The following is a 21,671-nucleotide window of genomic DNA, read 5'->3' as shown; positions in this document are numbered from 1 at the left end:
TCAGTTTCAGTAATAGGGGGTCTGGTATTGTACAACAAAGATACCACAATGAACATTTATGCAATTACTAATGTACAATGAATAATGAATAAGGTGGCTACAATCAATGTACAATAAAGATTCACTAATGAATAATTTGGCAATGGTGAGTGTACAATAAAAGTGTACCAAGTGTATATTAGTAGGATGCTTTTCTTTTTGACCCTAGCATTGTACAGAAATCATGCCACATTGAACAACTATGCAACAAAACAATGTAGAAGCAGTGTACTTACTTGTCAGCAGTGGTGATGGTGCTTGATTCAGTAACATGTGGCCTGGCATTGTACAACGAAGATTGCACAATGAGCATTTTATGCAACTACTAATGTACACTCAATACTAAACAAACTAACTAATGGAAGGTTGTATGTATTTGCTCAAAATACTAAACAAACTACAATGAACATTTATGACACATAATGATCACAAGTATAATATTAATGTACAAGCACTTACGTCTCAGTATTGGTTGGAATTGCTTCAGTTTCATAAATAGGGGGCCTGACATTGTACCACAAAGATACCACAATGAACATTTATGCAATTACCAATGTACAATGAATAAGTTGGCAACCATCAATGTACAATAAACATTCACCAATGAACAACGTGGCAATGGTCAGTGTACAATAAAAGGCAATGTTTCCTGACATACAATCAACACAAGTATTATATCAATGTACAAGCACTCACATTTCAGTATCTGGTGGATTTGTTTCTGTTTCAGTAATAGATGGCCTGCCATTGTACATCAAACATTCAACAATGATGAACTTTGCAACTAACAATCAACAATAATCTTTAAATCATAAATTTACTCACTTGTCAGAGGTAGGATCCTTCTCCTTGTCAATAATAGAATCCTTTTCTTTTTCAGTGGTAAGGGACCTATCATTGTACAACAAGCAATCCACAATGAAGAACTATGCAAAAAATAATGTAATGGGGCCTATCGGTGTACTTACTTATCAGCACAGGTGGAATATGTGGCAGGAATCCGTTCCTTCTTGGTAGAAAGAGGGCTGTAATTTTAAGACCAAACATTAAATAGTGAACAACAAAGTTTCTACAATGTATGACTTGGTCAATGCATTGTACATGCACCCCGAAGAAGGAGGTATGTCATTGTACACAGAAAGTTTATAACTGAACATCTTTGCATGACGAATGTACATTGAGGAATCCTCCCCAAATATACTTACTTGTCAGTAGTGGTGGGACCTTGTTGAGATTCAGTTGTTGCGGGAGATGGTTTAGATGCATCTGTGGTGGGACCTTCTGGAGGGCTACCATTATGCATGTCGATATTTATAACGTACAACCAAGTATAAAACAATGTACAATGCATTTCGCATAATGTACAACAATATGATTAAGTAGTGTACTTACTTCTCAGCAGTGGTGGAATCAACATCATTGGTAGGATTTGTTTCCTTCTCAGTAATGGCCTATCATTGTGTACAAAACATTCCGAACTGAACAAAAATGCCAACACGAATGTACCAACTAGTATTAAAGACAAAAATGTACTAACTTTTCAGCAACTACATGTATGGGTCCTGTTTGCTTCTCAGTAGAACCTGTTGCAGTATCAGTTATGGTGGGACCTATTGGAGGGCTATCATTGTACATGTCCATTTAGTTACTGAACAACCAAAAATTCAAGAATGTACAAAGTTTGCACTTGGCATCCTAGTTGAATTTTGCATTTTAATGTACAATAATGTACAATGTACTTTTATTCTATTAATGTACATGTTGATTTAGTTAATGAACAACCAACATAGTTGAATTTCAATGGACAAGAAATTTATTGAATTTCAATGGACAAGAAATTTATTGAATTTCAATGGACAAGAAATTTATTGAATTTCAATGTACAATCAATTTCGCATAATGTACAGGTCCCATTGTACATAATGGTTTTGCTAATGAACCACCATGAATCCACTAATGTACTACTTGCAATACATTAATGTACAATAATGTAATTAATATGAAATAAAAAATGGTATTAGTGTACATTTTGATTTGGTTAATGTACAACAATGGTATATTATTTCGCATAATGTACATATCCATTTAGTTAATATACAATTTGATATTGGAAGTGAACAACCGCAAGAAGCCAATAATGTACAAAAGAACATAATAGAATAAAAGTATTCCATAGGGAACAATGCTTTCCTTTTTACTTATGGAACTATCATTGTACACATAAAATTCGACAATGAACAACAACGCAAATACCAATGTACATGTACGGAGCAAAAAGAATTGATAAATTTCTGAGAGTTGAAACGGATCCCCATAACACAAGGTACGACATAAAGTTCTATCAAGTTAAGGTTTCTAAACAACAATTGTATACGATCCCCTATTTGCTTGAATAAGAAGCACACTTGTGAAATCATTATTTATGTAATTCTCATATTATAAAGAATAGAAACACTTAGAGTTAAGTATTGGGGAGCACTACTAGAGTTAGTAGTGAGGGAATCATATTGTATCAAATGTTTGGTATTTTAAGATTCAAATAATAATAGAGTAGTTTGTGTGGACGAAAATCTCAGAGGTGATACTGAACCACGTTTAATTTCTGCGTCTGATTATTTGATTTTATTGCTTTCTTGTTTTGGACCAATCTAGTTCGAGCAAAAAACATCAAAAGGAAAAGTTTACGAGTAAATAACAAAGTGTAAGGCACTGTGCTATAGGAGTGTTTTTGCGAAAATCAATTAGTTTTTGGCACTTAATTCAACCCTCCTTTTTGAGTGTCACCTTGTACTCCAACAAAAATGAAATTTAGTAAGTTTCAATACTACGAGATTAATAAGGTAAGTAGAAATGAAGTGAATCTAGTCCATGTCTTAGAAATTAAGGCAAGACTTGGAAGGTTAATTTACTTGTATTTTTTTTCCTTTGCTTTGTTTGCACTTATCGCCAAAAAACCTAATGTTTTTTTTTGGAATTAAGATAACAATAATAATGTGTTTGTTAAGTTATCTTGCTGATGAGAACTAGCTTAGGTTGTATTGGTTGGCTTATGCTTTACGCAATGCTACTTATATTTTACCAAAAAAAAGATAATAATAATAATGCGCTTAATTTATTACAATTTGAAATGTAGTTTTGCAATATAGTTGTATAAATTTTATCATATATTCGGGTGTAACATGAGCATGGTACACCTAAACCTTCTTTATTTGCTCATTGAGATCTTAAAAATGAGTAAAATTACAAAATAAAAAGAGTTCCAAATGAGCGACTAAGCAAAAATTAATTAGTTTCCGATGTACCAGCATGCACATGATACACCAAGTTATATGATGAATGAACTCGTTTACATGTAACATAAGATTAGAACTCGTCAAACAATTGCGTTTCTAAATATTTTTAACATGGAGATTGCCTTTTCCACGTAAATTTTTTTCAGTGAACAAAGGTAACGCAACTAGATGTCTTTCCTATATATATAAGTAAAATATCAGTTTAACACTTTATATTTTCATTAATTTTTTTTATTAGGAAAGCTATCCAACCCTTGCTAGGCTACTAGCCTGCAAGTTACACCAACTCTCAAGCATGGTACAAGGCTGAACAACCCAGAAGTAAATGTCAAACATATTGTTGGGATGAGGATTCGAACCCTTGGCAATGTCCTGGAATTCGAGGTGGTACTCCACTGAGCTACCACATCTCCCTCAAATTATATTTTCATTAATACCTAAGGTAGTACTCCATCCATTTTCTGTTTCCAATATTCTTGATTGGGAAATTGAATTATATTATTCCTATTTTGAATATTTCCATACATAATGTAATTTCATGACTTATTTTACCTCAATGGGAAGTTTTAATACCTTGTTTGTCCCTAGTTTCAATATATTACTATTTCACAATATTTATTGTCCTTAGATCCTACTGCTTATTTTATTATGGTTTTTTCCAAAATTAATTTGTTGATGAGCCTTGGAACTTTCTAGATGTATAACTCTTATCTCTCTCTCTCCCTCCATCTCTCACACACGTTATTTGGTCGTTCTTTTTTCCTTACAAGAATTTTTTTACAGAGGCAACACCTTGAGGCAACCAATTTTTTAGCATTAGTGAAATTTATGCTGCCCCTAAAAATACTTTTTAGCATTAAGGAAATTATAGTTGGCTCTTAAACTTTTTTTAGCATCAACGAAATTCAAGTTTCTCCTAAAAGTACTTTTTATCATTAATGAAATAATGGTTGCCTCTAAAACTTCTTTTTAGCATTATGAAATCAAGGTTGCTCTAAAAACTTTTTCTAGCATTAGCTTAATTATGATTTCCCCTAAAAAGTCTTTTTAGCTAGCCTTCATGTCTTCGCTAGAATCCTTGTGAGTATGTTTCTAAAACTCTTCCCTGTCCCTCTTATTGTTGGGTTTTGCCACTTCCACATCTTCTCAAATGGAATGTTAATGCATTACTGGATCCCATTTACTCCCATTCAGCAATTCAGGGAGTTCTAAGGGAATCTAGTGGGAAGTTCATTAGTCTCTTCTCAAGTCCAATCCCATTCATGGAGATAAATAATGTGGAAGTACTAGAGATTCATAGAGCCCTCAAAATTTTCAATTGTTGTTTCGAACCAAAAATTTCAAACTCCTCATAGAATAATATTCTGCAAACACTATCAGATGGTGTAACTCACTGAAAGAACGACCACGGAATCTCAATTTCATATTGAACTCCATATACAAAAGTGTGATTAATCGGAGTGTCACATCAATAACGCACAAAGGAAAGGATTCCATTGGGATTGTTGATGCCATGGCAAATAAATTATTGCAAAGAGTATATGAACATTCTTGCTTGGTTGTAACTAGGCTTGTGGAATTGTCTTTGAAGGAGACAACTAGTTCTTTAGGCTTTTAATTCCAATCGATTCAGATCAAGTTTATTTTTAACTTAACTGCCTTTATTTGATTTAATATAATCAATCCAAAATTATCAGAATAAATGAGAGAACTACAACTTGGTCATCATCACAAAGTTTTATAAGTATGGGATCAAATAAGAATTAACAAAAAAAAAAAAGTTGAGCACATGCAAAAGAATTACAACTTGGTCAATTGACCACACATTACAAAGGTAGCTCCCAAATACACCCAACTCAATCCATGAACCAAAATATCAAAAGGAACACGAGAAAATAGCTAATCATAACTTAATAAATGACCAACAACAACAATGTATTCAGTAGAAATTTCTGGCATACACTAGAAGATTGTATCATCCCCTACACAGAGTCCGGAAAAGGTACCACTACACTGGTTTCTTCCACAACAAATTTTACCTGCACCGCATGCTTGATTCAATGTTGAGCAACCAGAGTTTGTGTCTAGGATAAGAAAATGTGACTTGTTAAACAACATGTTAACTATTTTTGAACACTTTGAAAAGATAATATACGTTACAGCATTTTGACACAAATAATATAAAATCACTATATAAACTTTTTTCAGAAAAACTACTGATTTTAACTCGAAAATTATCGCGTTATTTTGAAGAAAGATAATATTATATTAAGTATTTCAGGAGCAAAAGCTTTCGTAACTGTATAAATTTCAGAAGATTCTCTTTGGATATGGCCTAGATAAGGAGGGTAAAAGCAATAGCTATGTTTTTAATATATTTATATTTAAGCAAGTAGTTGCGTAGAGCGAACTATTTCACCATCACATTTAAAAATGAACTTGTATGAAAGTATATTAAAACAACTTTGTCAACAATAATTTTATTATGGGTAGCAAGAGTTCTAAAATAAAAATATGTAAACAATATTTACTGTAAACATAATGACTCGTTTTTGTTGAGAGTCTGAGTATATAGGAAACATATTTACAATAAATTACATTTGTTCCTTATTGTAATATTTAAGATATTAATAGTCAATTTTTTCAAAATTTCATCTCAAAATTCACTAGACAGATAAAAAACGAGGGTTATATATGGCCAGAAAAACTTCAACAATAATGAAAATAAAAGTTGGTCGTAAAGTTTTTTTAAAGTGTAAATTTTGTTTAAAAGAAAAGAATAGATATGATACCAAAGATTGATATTACTCACCACGAATACATGTGCCACTATGAAAAATGCTACGTTTGTTACACTTATAGGCCCCGCAACAAGGATGAAAGAGATCACAAAAGTCACCCGTCTCACCACATGCTAATGCTTCATGAGCCATCATTTGCACTGCAAGTTTAGAAGGCAAGGTTACTTATCGAATATTAGTAAATTCTCTACTAGTATTAACGGTTAGAAAAACAATAAAGGGGTATTAGGGACATGAATAATTCACTATCCTTCAAGTATTATATATCCTATTGCTAAGAGATTGCTAAGGGGTGATGGCAAATATATCCTTAGGGTTCCCGAATCTTTGAAATATTATATCATACTTCACTGTGAATATTATGTATTTCTGGGATGAAAATAGATAGACGACATATTGAAGACAATCAGGGGCAGTTCTTGGCCGTTGCAGGATGCGCGACCGCGCAGGACCTCGGTGTTAGAGGGGCCCTAAAATTTTGTACTTAACCCTGTCCTACAAATAGATTAGCAGGGATTTTTAAAGCTTTGATGCAAAGTTCGAATCCTAGCATACACAAAATATCCCATATTTTTTTACAGCAAGCTAGTTATAATTACTCCATCTTTTATCCCTCCTTCAGAGGCTGTAAAGCCACTTAAGAAACAATTCAATGCCTCCTACACTACTCCATGAATTAAATTTCCCCGATGCTCTAGATTCATCCACTCCATGAATTAAATTTCCCCAATTCTCCATATTCACGAGTTCATCTTCATTCTTCCTGTCTTAGAATTTCAAGAGATGGTTCCTTTGATACTAAATTGTAAGTTTGTAATGGTTTAATCTTCCATTTTATCATGAAATTGAAACATTAAAATTTGAACATTGGACATACGAAGTTTAATTGGTTTAGGCTCTGTCACTTAAGTCTCTCACCATTCTTTTTTTTTTTTTTTTACTTTTCAAAGTTCAATTCTACGAACAAAATAGAAATTTTATTGAATTTTATTTATGATTTCTAATGTTAGAATTTCTTAGTTGATTTTTTATTTAAGTACAATACTTCATAAATTGTAAAGAAAGTGGACAAACTCTGATTTCAAGTCATTTTTTTCATAGATTGTAGTTTGTAAGTGAATTTTTAGGTTTTTGTAAAGCTTCCTCATTTTAGTGATTTGCATAACGCAAATTATGCAATTTTATGATTTTAGTTGACTTGTGAGTGATCATTATAATTATATTTTTGGTTTTTTGGTTTGAAGCCCCTTTGATTTGTAACTGAATTTGTAATTTAGAATAGAAAGGGGGTAACATAGTCTCTTCATTCGAGGACACCATAGCTCCTCGCTTCCCTTATATAATAGAGATATGTTGTACTTTAAATCTTGAATGATATTTTACGTAAACTTTTTTACTTTGATAATGAATCGCTATTATATAATAGAAAAAGATAGGTCCAAATATATGTAAAAGTTTCATTATATATAGAAAACACTATAAAAAAGTAAATAATTTTTTCCTTGTCTAAATTGTAAATTTTGATTTCACTACAAATAAACCTCTATTATTTATCATGACCCACCATTAATTGTGAATGGTTCTTGAGAATAGTGATTTGTAAGTAAATTTTTATAAATGTTTTTGTATGTATTGACGTTCTAGGTTATTAGTTTTAGTTTGTTTATTAATTTTAAGTTTTAATAAAGTTTCCTGATTATTTGAGTGATTTTTATAACGTCATTTTCTCAATTGTATGAGTGATTTGTAAAGTTTCTTCTTTTAAGTGATTTGTGAGTGAGTTTTGTAAATTAATTTTTGGTAGTTTTCTTTGAGTGATGATTTTGATTTTAACATTCGTTTTGTAATTTAGAAAGGAAAGGGGGGCAAAATAGGCATTTCAAAAGAGGACATTATTGCTCTCCCCTTCCCTTATATAATAGAGATATTCAGCACAAGAGCTGAACAAGGAGATTTACAAGTTTTGGAAATATAATATACAGTCTTTTAAATTGAGTGAAAAATTGGTAGTCGAATAATGGAAACTTGTAAAACTACAACAAGATAGCAAGTAACAACGCAATATTTCTTCAAAGGCAGTTCTAAAAATCTTTCTGGCTTTCAATTTTATATCACATTATATAATTCTTGTCAATTACTTCTATTTCGGTAGATAAAAACTGAAACTTTATTTGTTTTGTTTGTATATGGTTATAAGAGACTAAAGGTTAATTTGTTAATTTAAGTCAAATTTGGAACAAGCTTGGAGTCTTGGACTTCTACTGTTATCTTTACTCTTTATGTTCTGCTATTTTTTTTAATATATATATATCTTTATTTTTGTGTGTTTGATATGTTATGTTACTTTTTAATTCAAAGTCGAATCGAAGTTGTTGGTTAAAAATTTGTGTAATCTTTCTCCATATGACTTAAGGGTGCCAAGTATGATAATAGGAGCAGGTCCCTAATAATATTAGCCCCGCCCTTGAAGACAACACACAATAGTCATAACTAGAAATGTGAAATCGGAAACACCATGGTGTTACGCGAAAAGGTGTGATTGAATTTAGATAATTAATCTCAAAAGATGTTGACTAATTATTAAGTTAAATAATGACATGTATGCTTCTAGTGCCATGTATTAACTACTAATCTATGACCATGAATATGATATATTTGCTATAACTAGTATATATGGTTTCCCTCCAAATTCTTCAAATCACAAAAGTATTCAAAACTATATCTCTATTATATAAGGGAAGGGGGAGTAATGGTGTCGTCTTTTGAAATGCCTATTTTACCCCCCTTTCCTTTCTATATTACAAAAGAAATGTCAAAATCAAAATCGACACTCAAAGAAAACTACCGAAAAGTAATTTACAACACTCACTAACAAATCACTTAAAAGAAGAAACTTTTCAAATTACTCATACAATTGACAAAATCACGTTACAAAAATCACGCAAATCACTCAAATAATTAGAAAACTTTATTAAAACTTATAATAACATACAAACTAAAACTAATAACCTAGAATGTCATACAAAAACATTTACAAAAATTTACTTACAAATCATTATTCTCAAGAACCATTCACAATTAATGGTGTGTCATGATAAAAAATAAAGGTGTATTTGTAGTGAAATAAGAATTTAGAAGTTAGACAAGGAAAAAAATTATTTACTTTTTAATAGTGTTTACAATAGCGATTAATTATGAAGGTAAAAAGGTTTATGTAAAATATCATTGAAGAATTAAAGTACAACATATCTCTATTATATAAGGGAAGGGGGGAGCTATAGTATCCCCGAATGAAGAGACTATGTTACCCCCTTCCCATTCTAAATTACAAATTCACTTACAAACCAAAGGGGGCTTTAAACAAAAATACCAAAAGTATAAATACAACAATCACTCACAAGTTAACTTAAATCATAAAATTGCATAATTTACGTTATGCAAATCACTAAAATGAGGAAACTTTACAAAAACTTAAAAATTCACTTACAAACTACAATCTATGAAAAAATTAACTTGAAATCAAAGTGTCCACTTTCTTTACAATTTATGAAAAACTGTACGTAATTCAAAAATCAACTAAAAAATTACAATATTAGAAATCATAAATATATTCAATAAAATTTATATTTTGTTCATAGAATTTAACTTTGAAAAGTAAAAAAAAAAAAAAAAAACAACAAGAATAGTGAGAGACTTAAGTGACAAAAACTAAACCAATCAAAGTAAAAACAAATATACTTCGTATGTCTAATGTTCAAATTTTAACTCTTATGCCGAAGAAAATCGAGTTTATGTTTCGAAAAAAATTCAAACACGCATCGCGTGCAAAAAATTCTAGTAAAAAGTATGAGAACCAACTCCCAGGTCCCACATACTTCCCTCGTTTCTAAAATAGAGCCCCATTTGACCATTATTTTGTTAGAGGTTTTTAGGACCAATCAAGACTATCTTTAAAACACGGAGGGAAAATTCTTTAAATATCATACTTCTTTTCACATTTTCAAAATAGATCATACTTAAATATTAATCAAATTAATTAAAAATAACACACTGAGAAAGGTGATACTTACCAAGAGCTAGGATGAGAAATATTGCAACTAAATATTTCTTCCCCATGTTGGAAACGCTCAGATTGGCTCTTATCTAATTTGATTTTTGAAATGAAGATGCTGTAATATTTTGTTTAGTTTTCCTATCACTATTTATAAAGTGCTACTTTGTCTTCATCAACTACTCCTACCTGCCTGATACTTAATTGCACGTTTACTGTGCTTTTTTATTATTATATTATTTCCTCCATTATTGATAATAATATTCAGATATGATCTTGTTGTTCATGATATGCTAGAATGTGCAGGGATGTTTATAATCGTGCAGAGATGTTTATAATCGTGCAGAGATGTACAATCAATAGGTCTTCTTTCTCTTGTACTTACGCCATTAGTTAAACGAGCCGCCTGAAAGATAAGCATGATAATTTATATTGCTATATTATTAGTTCTCCCTTGTTGCCTTTTCTTATGACCAATAGTATACTTTTTTCTCCGAATTGTAATTGTTATAGAATGCTCAAGCTAAGTGTGACTGTGTGAGTATGTGACTGTGACGGTAGTAAAGACGACTGTTTGCTCGCTGGGTGGTCTAGCTCCAAGTGTGAGTATGGGAATGGCATACTACCTCGAGCATATGCACAACTAACACCACCAGTGACTCACCAAAACCTGAACTCATCAGCTATAAACCTCTGAAGACTTCTTTAGCGACCGCCACATTAACATCTCAAACCCATGGCCAACTTCTTAGCGACCGCCACATTAACATCTCAAACCAATGCACCAGGTGCACCCAAGGCATCGAAAACTCGCACCATATTCTTAGAGCTTGCCCTCACTCTCTTGAGATATGGGCACTCGTGGCTCCCTAAAACCCTCAAAGGAACATGAATATATCCCATTGAATAAAATCCAACCTGAAAGGAAACCTGGAATTTCGCCACATAGCTTGGCCCACCGTGTTCCCCTTCCTATGTTTTGAGATTTGGAAAAGTCGCAACCATAGGGTTTTTAACCCTACTTTGACACCACTAACTGCTGAGACAGTGGTTGCACAGGCATCGCGAAATGCAAAGGATTTTGTACAAGCTAATTCTCACAGCCACACCCACGAAAATGAAACCCGAGGCCCAAGCTTAATGGATCAGACGCCACATTCTTGGACCACGCTTAATGTAGACGCGGCATTTCAAAGTCACCTGAAACCTTCTGGGGTGGGGGGAGTTTTTCGTAACAACATAGGAAGATGGATTTTAGGCTTTACAAAAAATACCTTTGCTCGGGACTTGCTCCTTGCGGAACTAAAGGGAATCCGTGAAGGCTTATCAATCGCCCTTGACCATGGCTTTAAAAAACTGGTGTTTTTTTCCGATTGCAAAATGGCCACCCAACTTCTCGACCGAGAAGTAACCCATAATAACATATATGATAATGTTCTGTGTAAATGCAAGGAGTTAAGCACGAAGTTTGAAAATCTCAAGATCCTTCACTGCAGCAGGGAGTACAACAAGATCGCGGACTTGATGGCCAAGCAATATAGCAACACTACGGATCTGGCGTTATGTAGTAGGACAACCAAGATTTTCCCTTCCCCTCCTAACTATTGTATGAACAATTATTTAGCGGAATGTATTTTAGGGAGCCTAGTATGGCTAGCTCTTATGAGATGTATGACTCTATTGCTTAAAATTTTAATGCATTACCCTTCTTCACCAAAAAAAAAAACAGGAGAAGAGAATATTTTATCAATAAAAATTAAAGTATCAGTTAATGAAAGGTTTCTTAAACTAAAAGCCATAAAACTTGATCCGTCACATTCTACTAGTTCAGCTAAAATGTTCAGCTAGCTATTATAAAAAAAAAACAATAGACTCAAACGTGCATTTATTATAAATAGTAGATAAAGCAGATATATCATCATCACAACTATACAACAGAGATATCATCATCTCTTTATCTCTAGATCAGAAATAGTAGGCTCAAACTTGCAGCTATTATATAAAAAATTTAATCGCATGTTTGTCAAAAACAAATACTGACAATCTACAAAGATAAAGCAGAGATATCATCATCACAACCACACAACTTTTACCCCCTCTATATGAATATCCTACTAGCATTAACAAAATCATAAAACTCCCATAGCAAATGAAATTGAAGAACATACCTTTTGAAGCTCGACTAATTATTCAAAATTTCCCCTATTGGGTTTCTTGAATTTTGACTCTTTGCTGGGTATTCTTAAATAGTTTGCCTTTTTGCTGGGTTTTGTTGAAGAATTTCCACTCTATATAAATAACCTATTACCATGGAACAAAACCATAACCATAATCTTTAAGAAGTCTCCATCACTAAACCTCTAATACCAATTGAAATTGAAGAACGTACCTTTTGAAGCTCGACTGGTAATTCAAAATTTCGGCTATTTGCTAGGTTTACTTGAGAAGGAATTTCGCCTACTTAATGCGTTAAGGATTTAAGGAGAAAATTCGCATGAATACGTGAATTCTTGAAGAATTTTTGAATGATGTTGAAAGAAATCTTCAGCCAAGTCTTCTTGTGAGTAGATAATCGCAATTCGCACAGTTGAGATATTTAGGAAACTGAAATTTTTTTAGACAAATATTTGTAGGATTTGGCGATCAGTTATCTATTAATTGAACTTTTTCTTTTTTCCTTGTTTATTGAAAATTTAGGGTTTTTTTTATCAAGGTTCAAAATTTTCGGAAAAAGATAGAGGGAAAGAGATATAAATCCTCCAATTTTGATATACATTAATTACCCCTAAAACAAAACTAGAGATTTGTTGTCATAAATAATGTCGAGTGCCTCAAGTGTATCACAATATCGTTACAATCCCATCTAATGCAATGACCATCACCAAGTCGTTCCTATAGATCTACCAAATGCAACGACATTTTAAAATCGTTGCAATAGCTCAATCTATGAACCTAGATTGATGTAGACCGTTGCAATAGATGTTCCTATTGCATCGGTATAAAAAAACAACTGTCGCATTAGCTAATGTTAGCCGTTGCGTTTGGTTAAAAATGTAATAGTGGATATGGGATGATGAGAAGCCTAAAGAAAAAGGGGAACCAATAAACAAGGAGTTCAAGAAAACAATGATTGTAGTCGTTTGAGGAGATTCGAATTCTAAAGAAGAACAGTCACATGCACAATGTCATTAATCAAAATTAAGTGTGAAGGTTCTACTACCATCATAGAGAAGGACATAGTGCCAGGACGACTCTTACTTGTGTCTAATGGCGAAAAGTTCGAACCTCCAAGCTAAGATGAAATTGAAGATAGTGAGGTAAGTCTTCTTTCTCTATAACCTTCAATTCATCTTCTTTCGAAAAACCCACTTGTTACTTTTCTTTGTAATTTCATTGATGATTGTCAAGATATGAATGATGATTTTTCAATCATGAAAAAAAAAGTTAATGCAATGATATTATATACACTATTGCAACTGTTTTGCATTGACCGTTGGAATATACAGAAATGATGTTGCATTTACAACTCTAGTGCAACGATTGACTTTCAGTGATGCAATAAAACATTGTATTAGCACACATCGTTGCAAAAACATGTTGCATTAACATATATGACGTTGCAATGGACCGTTGTTGTATAGTCAACCGTTACATTAGACCGTTGTAATTGCTTCAAAATGTAGTAGTGCGGTTGCACCTTCCGCCTATGCTCATAGACGACCTCTGATTGCTTGTCTTATTATGGAGATATTAAAGTCTCTTTTGATATAAGAAATGTTAATGTACATTTTTTCCAACTTTGAAGTTTTCATATATATATATATATATATATATATATATATATTAGATTTTTTTGCACGCGATTCTTTTTGTTTGAATTTTTTTAGAAACAAAAACTCGATTTTCTTCGACATAAGAGTCAAAATTTGAATATTCGGCAAACGAAGTATAATTGTTTTTAGTTGTAAAATTTGATTGGTTTAGTCTCTGTCACTTAAGACTCTCACCATTCTTTTTGGTTTTTTTTTTTTTACTCTTCAAAGTTAAATTTTATGAACAAAATAGAAATTTTATTGAATTTCATTTAAATTATAATTTTTTAGTTGATTTTTGAATTAAGTACAGTACTTCATAAATTGTAAGGAAAGTGGACACTCTGATTTCAAGTCAATTTTTTCGTAGGTTGTAGTTTGTAAGTGAATTTTTAAGTTTTTGTAAAGCTTCCTCATTAAAGTGATTTGTATAACGCAAATTATGCAATTTATGATTTTAGTTGACTTGTGAGTGATTGTTATAATTATATTTTTGATTTTTTGTTTGAAGCCCCCTTTGATTTGTAAGTGAATTTGTAATTTAGAATGGAAAAGGGATAACATAGTCTCTTCATTCGAGGACATCATAGCTCCTCCCTTCCCTTATATAATAGAGATATGTTGTACTTTAATTCTTGAATGATATTTTACATAAACCTGTCTACCTTGATAATTAATCACTATTATATAAGAGAAAAAGATAGGTCCAAATATATGTAAAAGTTTCATTAGATATAGAAAACACTATAAAAAAGTAAATAATTTTTTCCTTGTCTAAATTCTAAATTTTGATTTCACTACAAATATTTTTATCATAACCCACCATTAATTGTGAATGGTTCTTGAGAATAGTGATTTGTAAGTAAATTTTTATAAATGTTTTTGTATGTATTGACGTTCTAGGTTATTAGTTTTAGTTTGTATGTTAATTTTAAGTTTTAATAAAGTTTCCTTATAATTTGAGTGATTTGCGTGATTTTTATAATGTAATTTCTAACTGTCAATGCAAAACAGTTGCAATAGTGTATACTAGCAATTTATGCATGCGATGTGTGCCTCACTTTTTTATATTATAATCAAAGGTAAAATTTGAACATTAAACATATTTTTTGGGCTAGCTAATTTTGTTGATTAAGCCTATATCACTTGACCAAACCCGTCTTTTATTATTTATTTTATTTATACTTTCTTTAAGATTTTTAAAATTAAAATTGATGAGCGATAAAAGAATGTTACGCAGATTTATTAAGGATTTCTTATATTTTTATCAACAAAGTATTTTGTTTAAATTAAATCATTTCACTTTGTTAATTGATTATATCTTCTTTTTTGATTTACTACTTGATTGTGTGTTGATTGATCAAATATTTGATTCATATAATTTTCTTTGTTAATTATTTTATGCTATATTTGAGTTTGATTTTATTTCATCTTTTTTTTGGTAGAGTAGTTGATTTACTAAGGGGTAATTAAGTAAATTTATTCAGGGACGATCTTCTGTAGTTGATCATTAGACAAAGTTTTTTTTTTATTACCTTTAGTGACGATCACGAACTATTTAAGTAAATTTTTTTTGGTAGAGTTTCAGTTCACTTGTAATTTTGGTGCGTCGACAATTTTATGTAGTTATATACAAATGGACATGGTTTTTTTAATCTAAAATTATTTTGATAGTGATGTAAATTATTAAGGTTCTTTTGTAGATGTTATTTTCTTTTTAAATTAAAGGTGAATGATTTTTAACTGTTCAATACCCTCACTGTAAAATTTGGTAGATGATTTAATAATTGTCTTTTCAGAGACTTTAGTATAGTTCTTTAAGAATTATAAATGTTAATAAACCATATTGTTTGAACTTTATAAATATGAAATATTATTTTATCACGATATATTGCTTAACTTTTTTTGGTTGAAGATTCTAATTGATTTCATGAATTGATTGTGTCAATCTAGTTTTTTAAGTTATTAATGGTATTGCATATTCTATTTTTGACCTACTCATATGGCAAGTTTCCATTGATTCTCATTTTTTAATTTTTTATAAAAAGAAAAATATTATTTTAAATTACTAGAGAGTATTTTAGTCACTTCAAAAAAGGACACCACACCTTCCCCTTGACTTATATAATAGAGATTATATCATTGCATTAACATACAACTTAAAAATTAGCCACGGGCCCATACTTACGCTGACCATTTATTTCCCCTCCTATTTCCCCACAATTTCTAAAACCCTATATACAGTTTTCTCCTTTCCACTTTCGCAATTCAACTTCTCACACAATCAAAGAGGAAGTTACCCAATTCAACTTCTCACACGCCGGAAATTATCTTTATCGGCATCGAAAATTATCATCTTCACTAGCACCGAAAATTCTGTTCCTAGCACTTCTCTTCCGCGATGTATTTTCAAGTGGAAGTCAGCGGCTTCTCTTAGCCCTCGTCGGGATAATTGCGAAGAGGAACACTCGTTGGCTCTTCTGCTTTTCTCAACCCTCGCAGGAATTCACTACTTGTAGCGGTTGGTATCCCTCCCCTTCTCTCTCGAAATTCGACGTTTCTTTCTTCGAAGTTTTACACAAATTCCATATTTTGGGATGCTTCGTTTCTCTTGCAAAGATATCAATCAATTCGATAGTTGCTTTCCCCAATGTTGATGTGTCTTGGATATATCTTATTTTTAGCCATGGATATATGTTCATCTTTTTGCACAATTCATGCTGTAATTATACATATACAGTTTGCAGTCAATGAAATGCATAGTAATATCAAGATTTTCAACCCAAAAAACAAAGAAATGCATGAGAACACAGTTTCATGTTATAGAAAGTTGCCAACAAATTTTGGAACATATATTCTAATTAAGTGGTGTGACAAAGAAGAACACCATAGTTGACAAAATAGCACCTCCATATTGCCACCCCCTACAACCACCTACCACCCTTATAACCACCCAATGTTTGCAATGGTAGAAAATTGCTTCCCGTAGCTCAAATATGTTGACTTTGTGCTTCCTATTCAGATTTTGCATTAATTAGGTTGTTGTAATAGTATTTGAACTAAGGCTATAAATAGCCATGGATGTAATAGGTAACTGTAAGTTGTTTTGTATCAAAAAATTATCAAACACATTGAGTGTTGTTTAGGTTGAGTGTAAGCTCCCTACCCCTTGGTGGTGTTTCTGTATCGAAGGTTTCTTCTCTATTAATTTCTAGTGGTGTTTTTGTATCTAGAAATTGTAGAGCTGTATCGCCGGAGTTGCCGACCGGCGTGGTGTTTTGGCCAAATTTATCCTACCCCTACCTAGTACGGTGTCAACTTGGTACCAGAGAAAAGGTTACTAACCTGATTGAGCACCTTCCTTTGGAACTATTGAGTAGCCGAAATCGACCTCAATTATCTAGTAGCTATTCGAACCACACCAGAAAAGAAAAAAATAAAAATAAAAATCCACCATTACTGTCCATTACTACTGCATCGCTGCCGCGCCGCAAAGCCACCATCACTGCTCATACGGTGAGCTTAAAGGTGTTGCTCTGTTTTCAAGTATTCCACTCTTCTCCTTAGGAGTGTCTCTCATCTTTTATTTCTTCTGTAAAAACTCTTTTAATCAGCTTGGAGAGAAGTGAATTACCACAACTAATAGTAAGGTGCTAAGGTCAATTATAAAAAATATAAAGAAAAAAAGTGGCAAATTTCTTTATTTTATGCTACACGTAAGCTCTGCAGTACTTGCTTACCCATCTTTTTATTTGTGGAAGTTGACTTGTTGTGGCAAAAGAGAAAAAGAAAAGAGCTAGGAGTTAGCTAGCAGCCTACAAGTTTAGAGTTTAGTAGTGGTACTATCCTCTTCACGTGTCTTTAGCTAATTGTTTTTTTATGTAATATTTTTTTTTTCTTTTATTAACTCCTGCTTGTTAAAAAAAAAGAGAAAGAGAGAGAGAGAGTTTACTATCAGCTAAAATGCCACCAAGAACACGCCGCGGAGGTCGTCATCAACCACGTCCTGTTCATGACACTATTATAGCTGATATGCAACGAGAAATTTAAAGACTTCAACAACGTCTAGAACGTTATGAAGGTTAAAGAGGTCCTTCCCATCAATCTGATGAGGAACGATTAAATGATGAAGATGAAGAGTTGAATCCATTTCAGCAGTCCCATGGTGAATCATCACTATCATCTATTGGTCGACGAAGTCATCATCCCTGTCACCATGAGAAAGAATTTGGAATAAAAATTGAATCTCCAGATTTTGAAGGGGGTATTCATCCAGACGAGTTCATCGAATGGCTCCACACCGTGGAACGTGTCTTTGATTTCAAAGACATTTCTGATGATCGCAAGGTTAAGTTGGTTGCTATCAAGTTTCAAAAGCATGCATCCACTTGGTGGGAGAACTTAAAGCGCCAACGAGAACGAGAAGGTCGTAGTAAGATTCGCACATGGGACAAAATGAAACGTGAACTCAAACGCAAATTTTTGCCAAGTCACTATCGCCAAGATATGTTTCTCAAGTTCCATCACCTGGAGCAAGGAAGCAAAACTGTGGCAGAGTATGCTGCTGAATTTGAAGATTTGTTAATGAAGTGTGTTATAACGGATGTGAGAGAGAAACAAATATCGAATGCAAAAACAATAAAATCAGACAACAGATTTACGTGGTTCACCACTTTGGCTACATCCACGGCAGAGAGAGAGAGAATATTTTATTATGTGAGGAAAACCAAATTACAGAGAGAATTTAGGCTAATTCGCCGTTTAAAACCTAGGTACAAATAACCTATTTATACTTAGCGCTCAAAAATGCGTTTCCGCGTTATCCGCCAACCCGCCCGGGCGAAATCCGCCAGACCGGGCGGTCCCCAGATCTGCCAAACGTGCTTGCGCGCCCGACCGGGCGATGACGAAAACAGTTTCGTCAGTTCTTCGTAAAACTGACATAACTTTCTCGTTTCTCAGCGGAATTGGGCATATGACCTATCATTGAAAAGCTCTTGGAACAAGCTATCACCTCTATTTTGAATCACTTTAAAACAATTTATAGATTGAAAGATACACTAGTGGAAAAAAAGCAGAAGGGCTGCGCTGAAAATGGCATGTAGGCTGCGCTTTTTGACAGCAGCCCTTTCCATAGCAACCCTTCACTTTTCAAGTAGGGTTGCGCTAGTCAGGCGCAGCCCTTCACAAGGAAGGGCTGCGCTTTTTACTAAAAAAGCGCAGCCCTTCTAAGCTTAAAGGGCTGCGCTAGTTGGAACTAGCGCAGCCCTTCTATGAAAGAAGGGTTGCGCTAGTTAGAACTAGCGCAGCCCTTCTAGGAAAGAAGGGCTCCGCTAGATGGAACTAGCGCAGCCCTTCACTGATCTTTTTTTTTTTTTTTCATTACAGCAGCCTGCATACACAGCAGCATCCTGCATCACATCAGCCACCCCTACACCCACCCCTGCCCACCCTCCACTGCCCACACTCACACCCCACTGCCCCCTCCCCACTCCCCCCAGCCCCCACCCCCACCCCACTGCCCCCTCCCACAGCCACCCCACACCACACCCCAGCACCCCACCACCCACCCACCCCCACCACCCACCCCACCCCCACCACCCCACCCCCACCCAAAACCTCCCTTGGACAAAAAAAAAATTGCAAATTGCAATACGATAATATATGACAAGTGGAGAAAGGTAATAATTAACTTCAAATATATTTAATAATGTAAAAAGTGTACATAGATTGATAGAAACTAGTACATTCGAGCTAAATATCATCCTATGCAATCATCGGTAATGTGGGACGCCAACTTATCCCGAACTTCATCATTTCTTCTTTGGTGAAGTTCCTCAAACGTGGTGTGGAATTCGCATAAACCTTGCAAAACAACCAAGGAATAAACACATATATAAGAATTCAATCATTTTACCGTAGTTAGTACTTCTAAAAATGACATATACCTTCCCGAAATTCAATCAAAATCAAATGCAAGCCTAAAAGTCTACACACTAGTTATAATATACTCATATAATCATGTTCAAAGAAAATTTGGGGTTAAATGACTTATAAGTACATTTTGGGAGCGAAAAGGCCAAAATAGGCCGGAAATGGCCTTTTCGTTCCCGAAATGCAACCAACAACAAATGCAAGCCTAAGAATCTACATACTAGTTATATTATGCCTCATATAATCATGTTCAAAGAGAATTTGGGGTTAAATCACTTCATAAGTACATTTTGGGAGCGAAAAGGCCAAAATAGGCCGGAAATGGCCTTTTCGTTCCCGAAATGCAACCAACAACAAAGCAAGCCTAAGAATCTACATACTAGTTATATTATGCCTCATATAATCATGTTCAAAGAAATTTGGGGTTAAATCACTTCATAAGTACATTTTGGGAGCGAAAAGGCAAAATGGCCAAAATAGGCCGGAAATGGCCTTTTCGTTCCCGAAAGGCAACCAACAACATATGCAAGCCTAAAATCTACATACTAGTTATATTATGCCTCATATAATCATGTTCAAAGAGAATTTGGGGTTAAATCACTTCATAACTACATTTTGGGAGCGAAAAGGCCAAAATAGGCCGGAAATGCAACAAACAACAATTGGAAACCTAAAAGTTACATACCTTTCCAAGATCAGCAACATCTTTGCAATAGTTGACGATATCGAGCATGAACCTCATGACGTAATACCCACACGCACGTCCACCTTGTACCGGACACTAAAATTCACCAAAGATGCAATAAATGACATGTTAGATATGTATTATGTGTTTCTATAAAAGGATGCAAAAAATTACTCATGTTACCTCGACTAAATACCAAACAGGAGGTTTTGGTTGTCGAAGTCCAGATGCATTAACTCTTCATCACACTACATCAATACATTATTATAAGATTAGATGTACATTTAATATTAATAAGTAAGTGTGCATATAGTTTCGATTAGGCTACCTATTTAACAATGATTTGACTAGTAAGGACCGTATTGTTCTTTACGCAAAGAATCAAAGTGGTAGACTTCGTTACGTGACAAACATATTGCAATCAGTGTCCAATGGTTCCTACAACAATAAAAATGTTATTATTATCGTAGAACAACTAATAGGTCAATTTAATTAAAGTAAAAAAGTGAGTTTAAGAAGCATACGATTCAATGTAAGGAAGAAGAATGATCTTATATCACACGAGAACATGCTTCAAAGAATCCTTGAGATATGCTTTCTACCTCCTTTTCGTTTTGTACGCAACTGTATCTCGTACAAAGCTTGGACATAACCAACCAAACATTGGCTACTAGATTGCCTCAAATCATTGTATAATAGCCTGAGAATCATATTATTGATAAAAAAAACTTACTTATTATGGAAGTTTATTAGTTGGATTGAATACTACTTAATTAAGGCATATATGTATATTTATTAATTTATATACTAATAAAGTATTACCTCATGAATGTTTGTATCATGGAAACATTCAACTCTTCCTCAAGTAAGAATTCTTTAATATCAACCTTAGAAATGAAGGTCGATGTTTCTCAAGTAGTGGAATTGGTGGTCCGACAACTTAATCTCAATCATTGCTTCATCGTCTCATCGCTACGCACTCATGTAGCCAAAGCACGGTTGAGTAAGGCCTTGCACCACCTCCATATCCGTAATGAGTGGAGACTTTGCCGTAGA

At 33.4% G+C, this 21,671-nt stretch overlaps 1 long non-coding RNA gene across 1 annotated transcript; it reads right to left on the bottom strand.

Annotated features, from left to right (window-relative positions):
* Positions 1-19,726: 19,726 nt before the first annotated feature.
* LOC130592087 (uncharacterized) lies at positions 19,727-20,851 on the bottom strand. The gene is made up of 3 exons (XR_008970261.1): positions 20,799-20,851; positions 20,616-20,711; positions 19,727-19,861 (listed from the first exon to the last, which is right to left on the bottom strand). It is a non-coding gene; the product is annotated as an uncharacterized LOC130592087 (long non-coding RNA).
* Between the last annotated feature and the right edge of the window lie 820 nt (positions 20,852-21,671).

This window comes from Beta vulgaris, chromosome 1 (assembly GCF_026745355.1).
Source record: "Beta vulgaris subsp. vulgaris cultivar EL10 chromosome 1, EL10.2, whole genome shotgun sequence".
NCBI classification, from domain to species: domain Eukaryota; kingdom Viridiplantae; phylum Streptophyta; class Magnoliopsida; order Caryophyllales; family Amaranthaceae; genus Beta; species Beta vulgaris.
The sequence above is the reverse complement of the archived record's forward strand: the minus strand, read 5'-3'. Positions and strand labels throughout refer to the sequence as shown.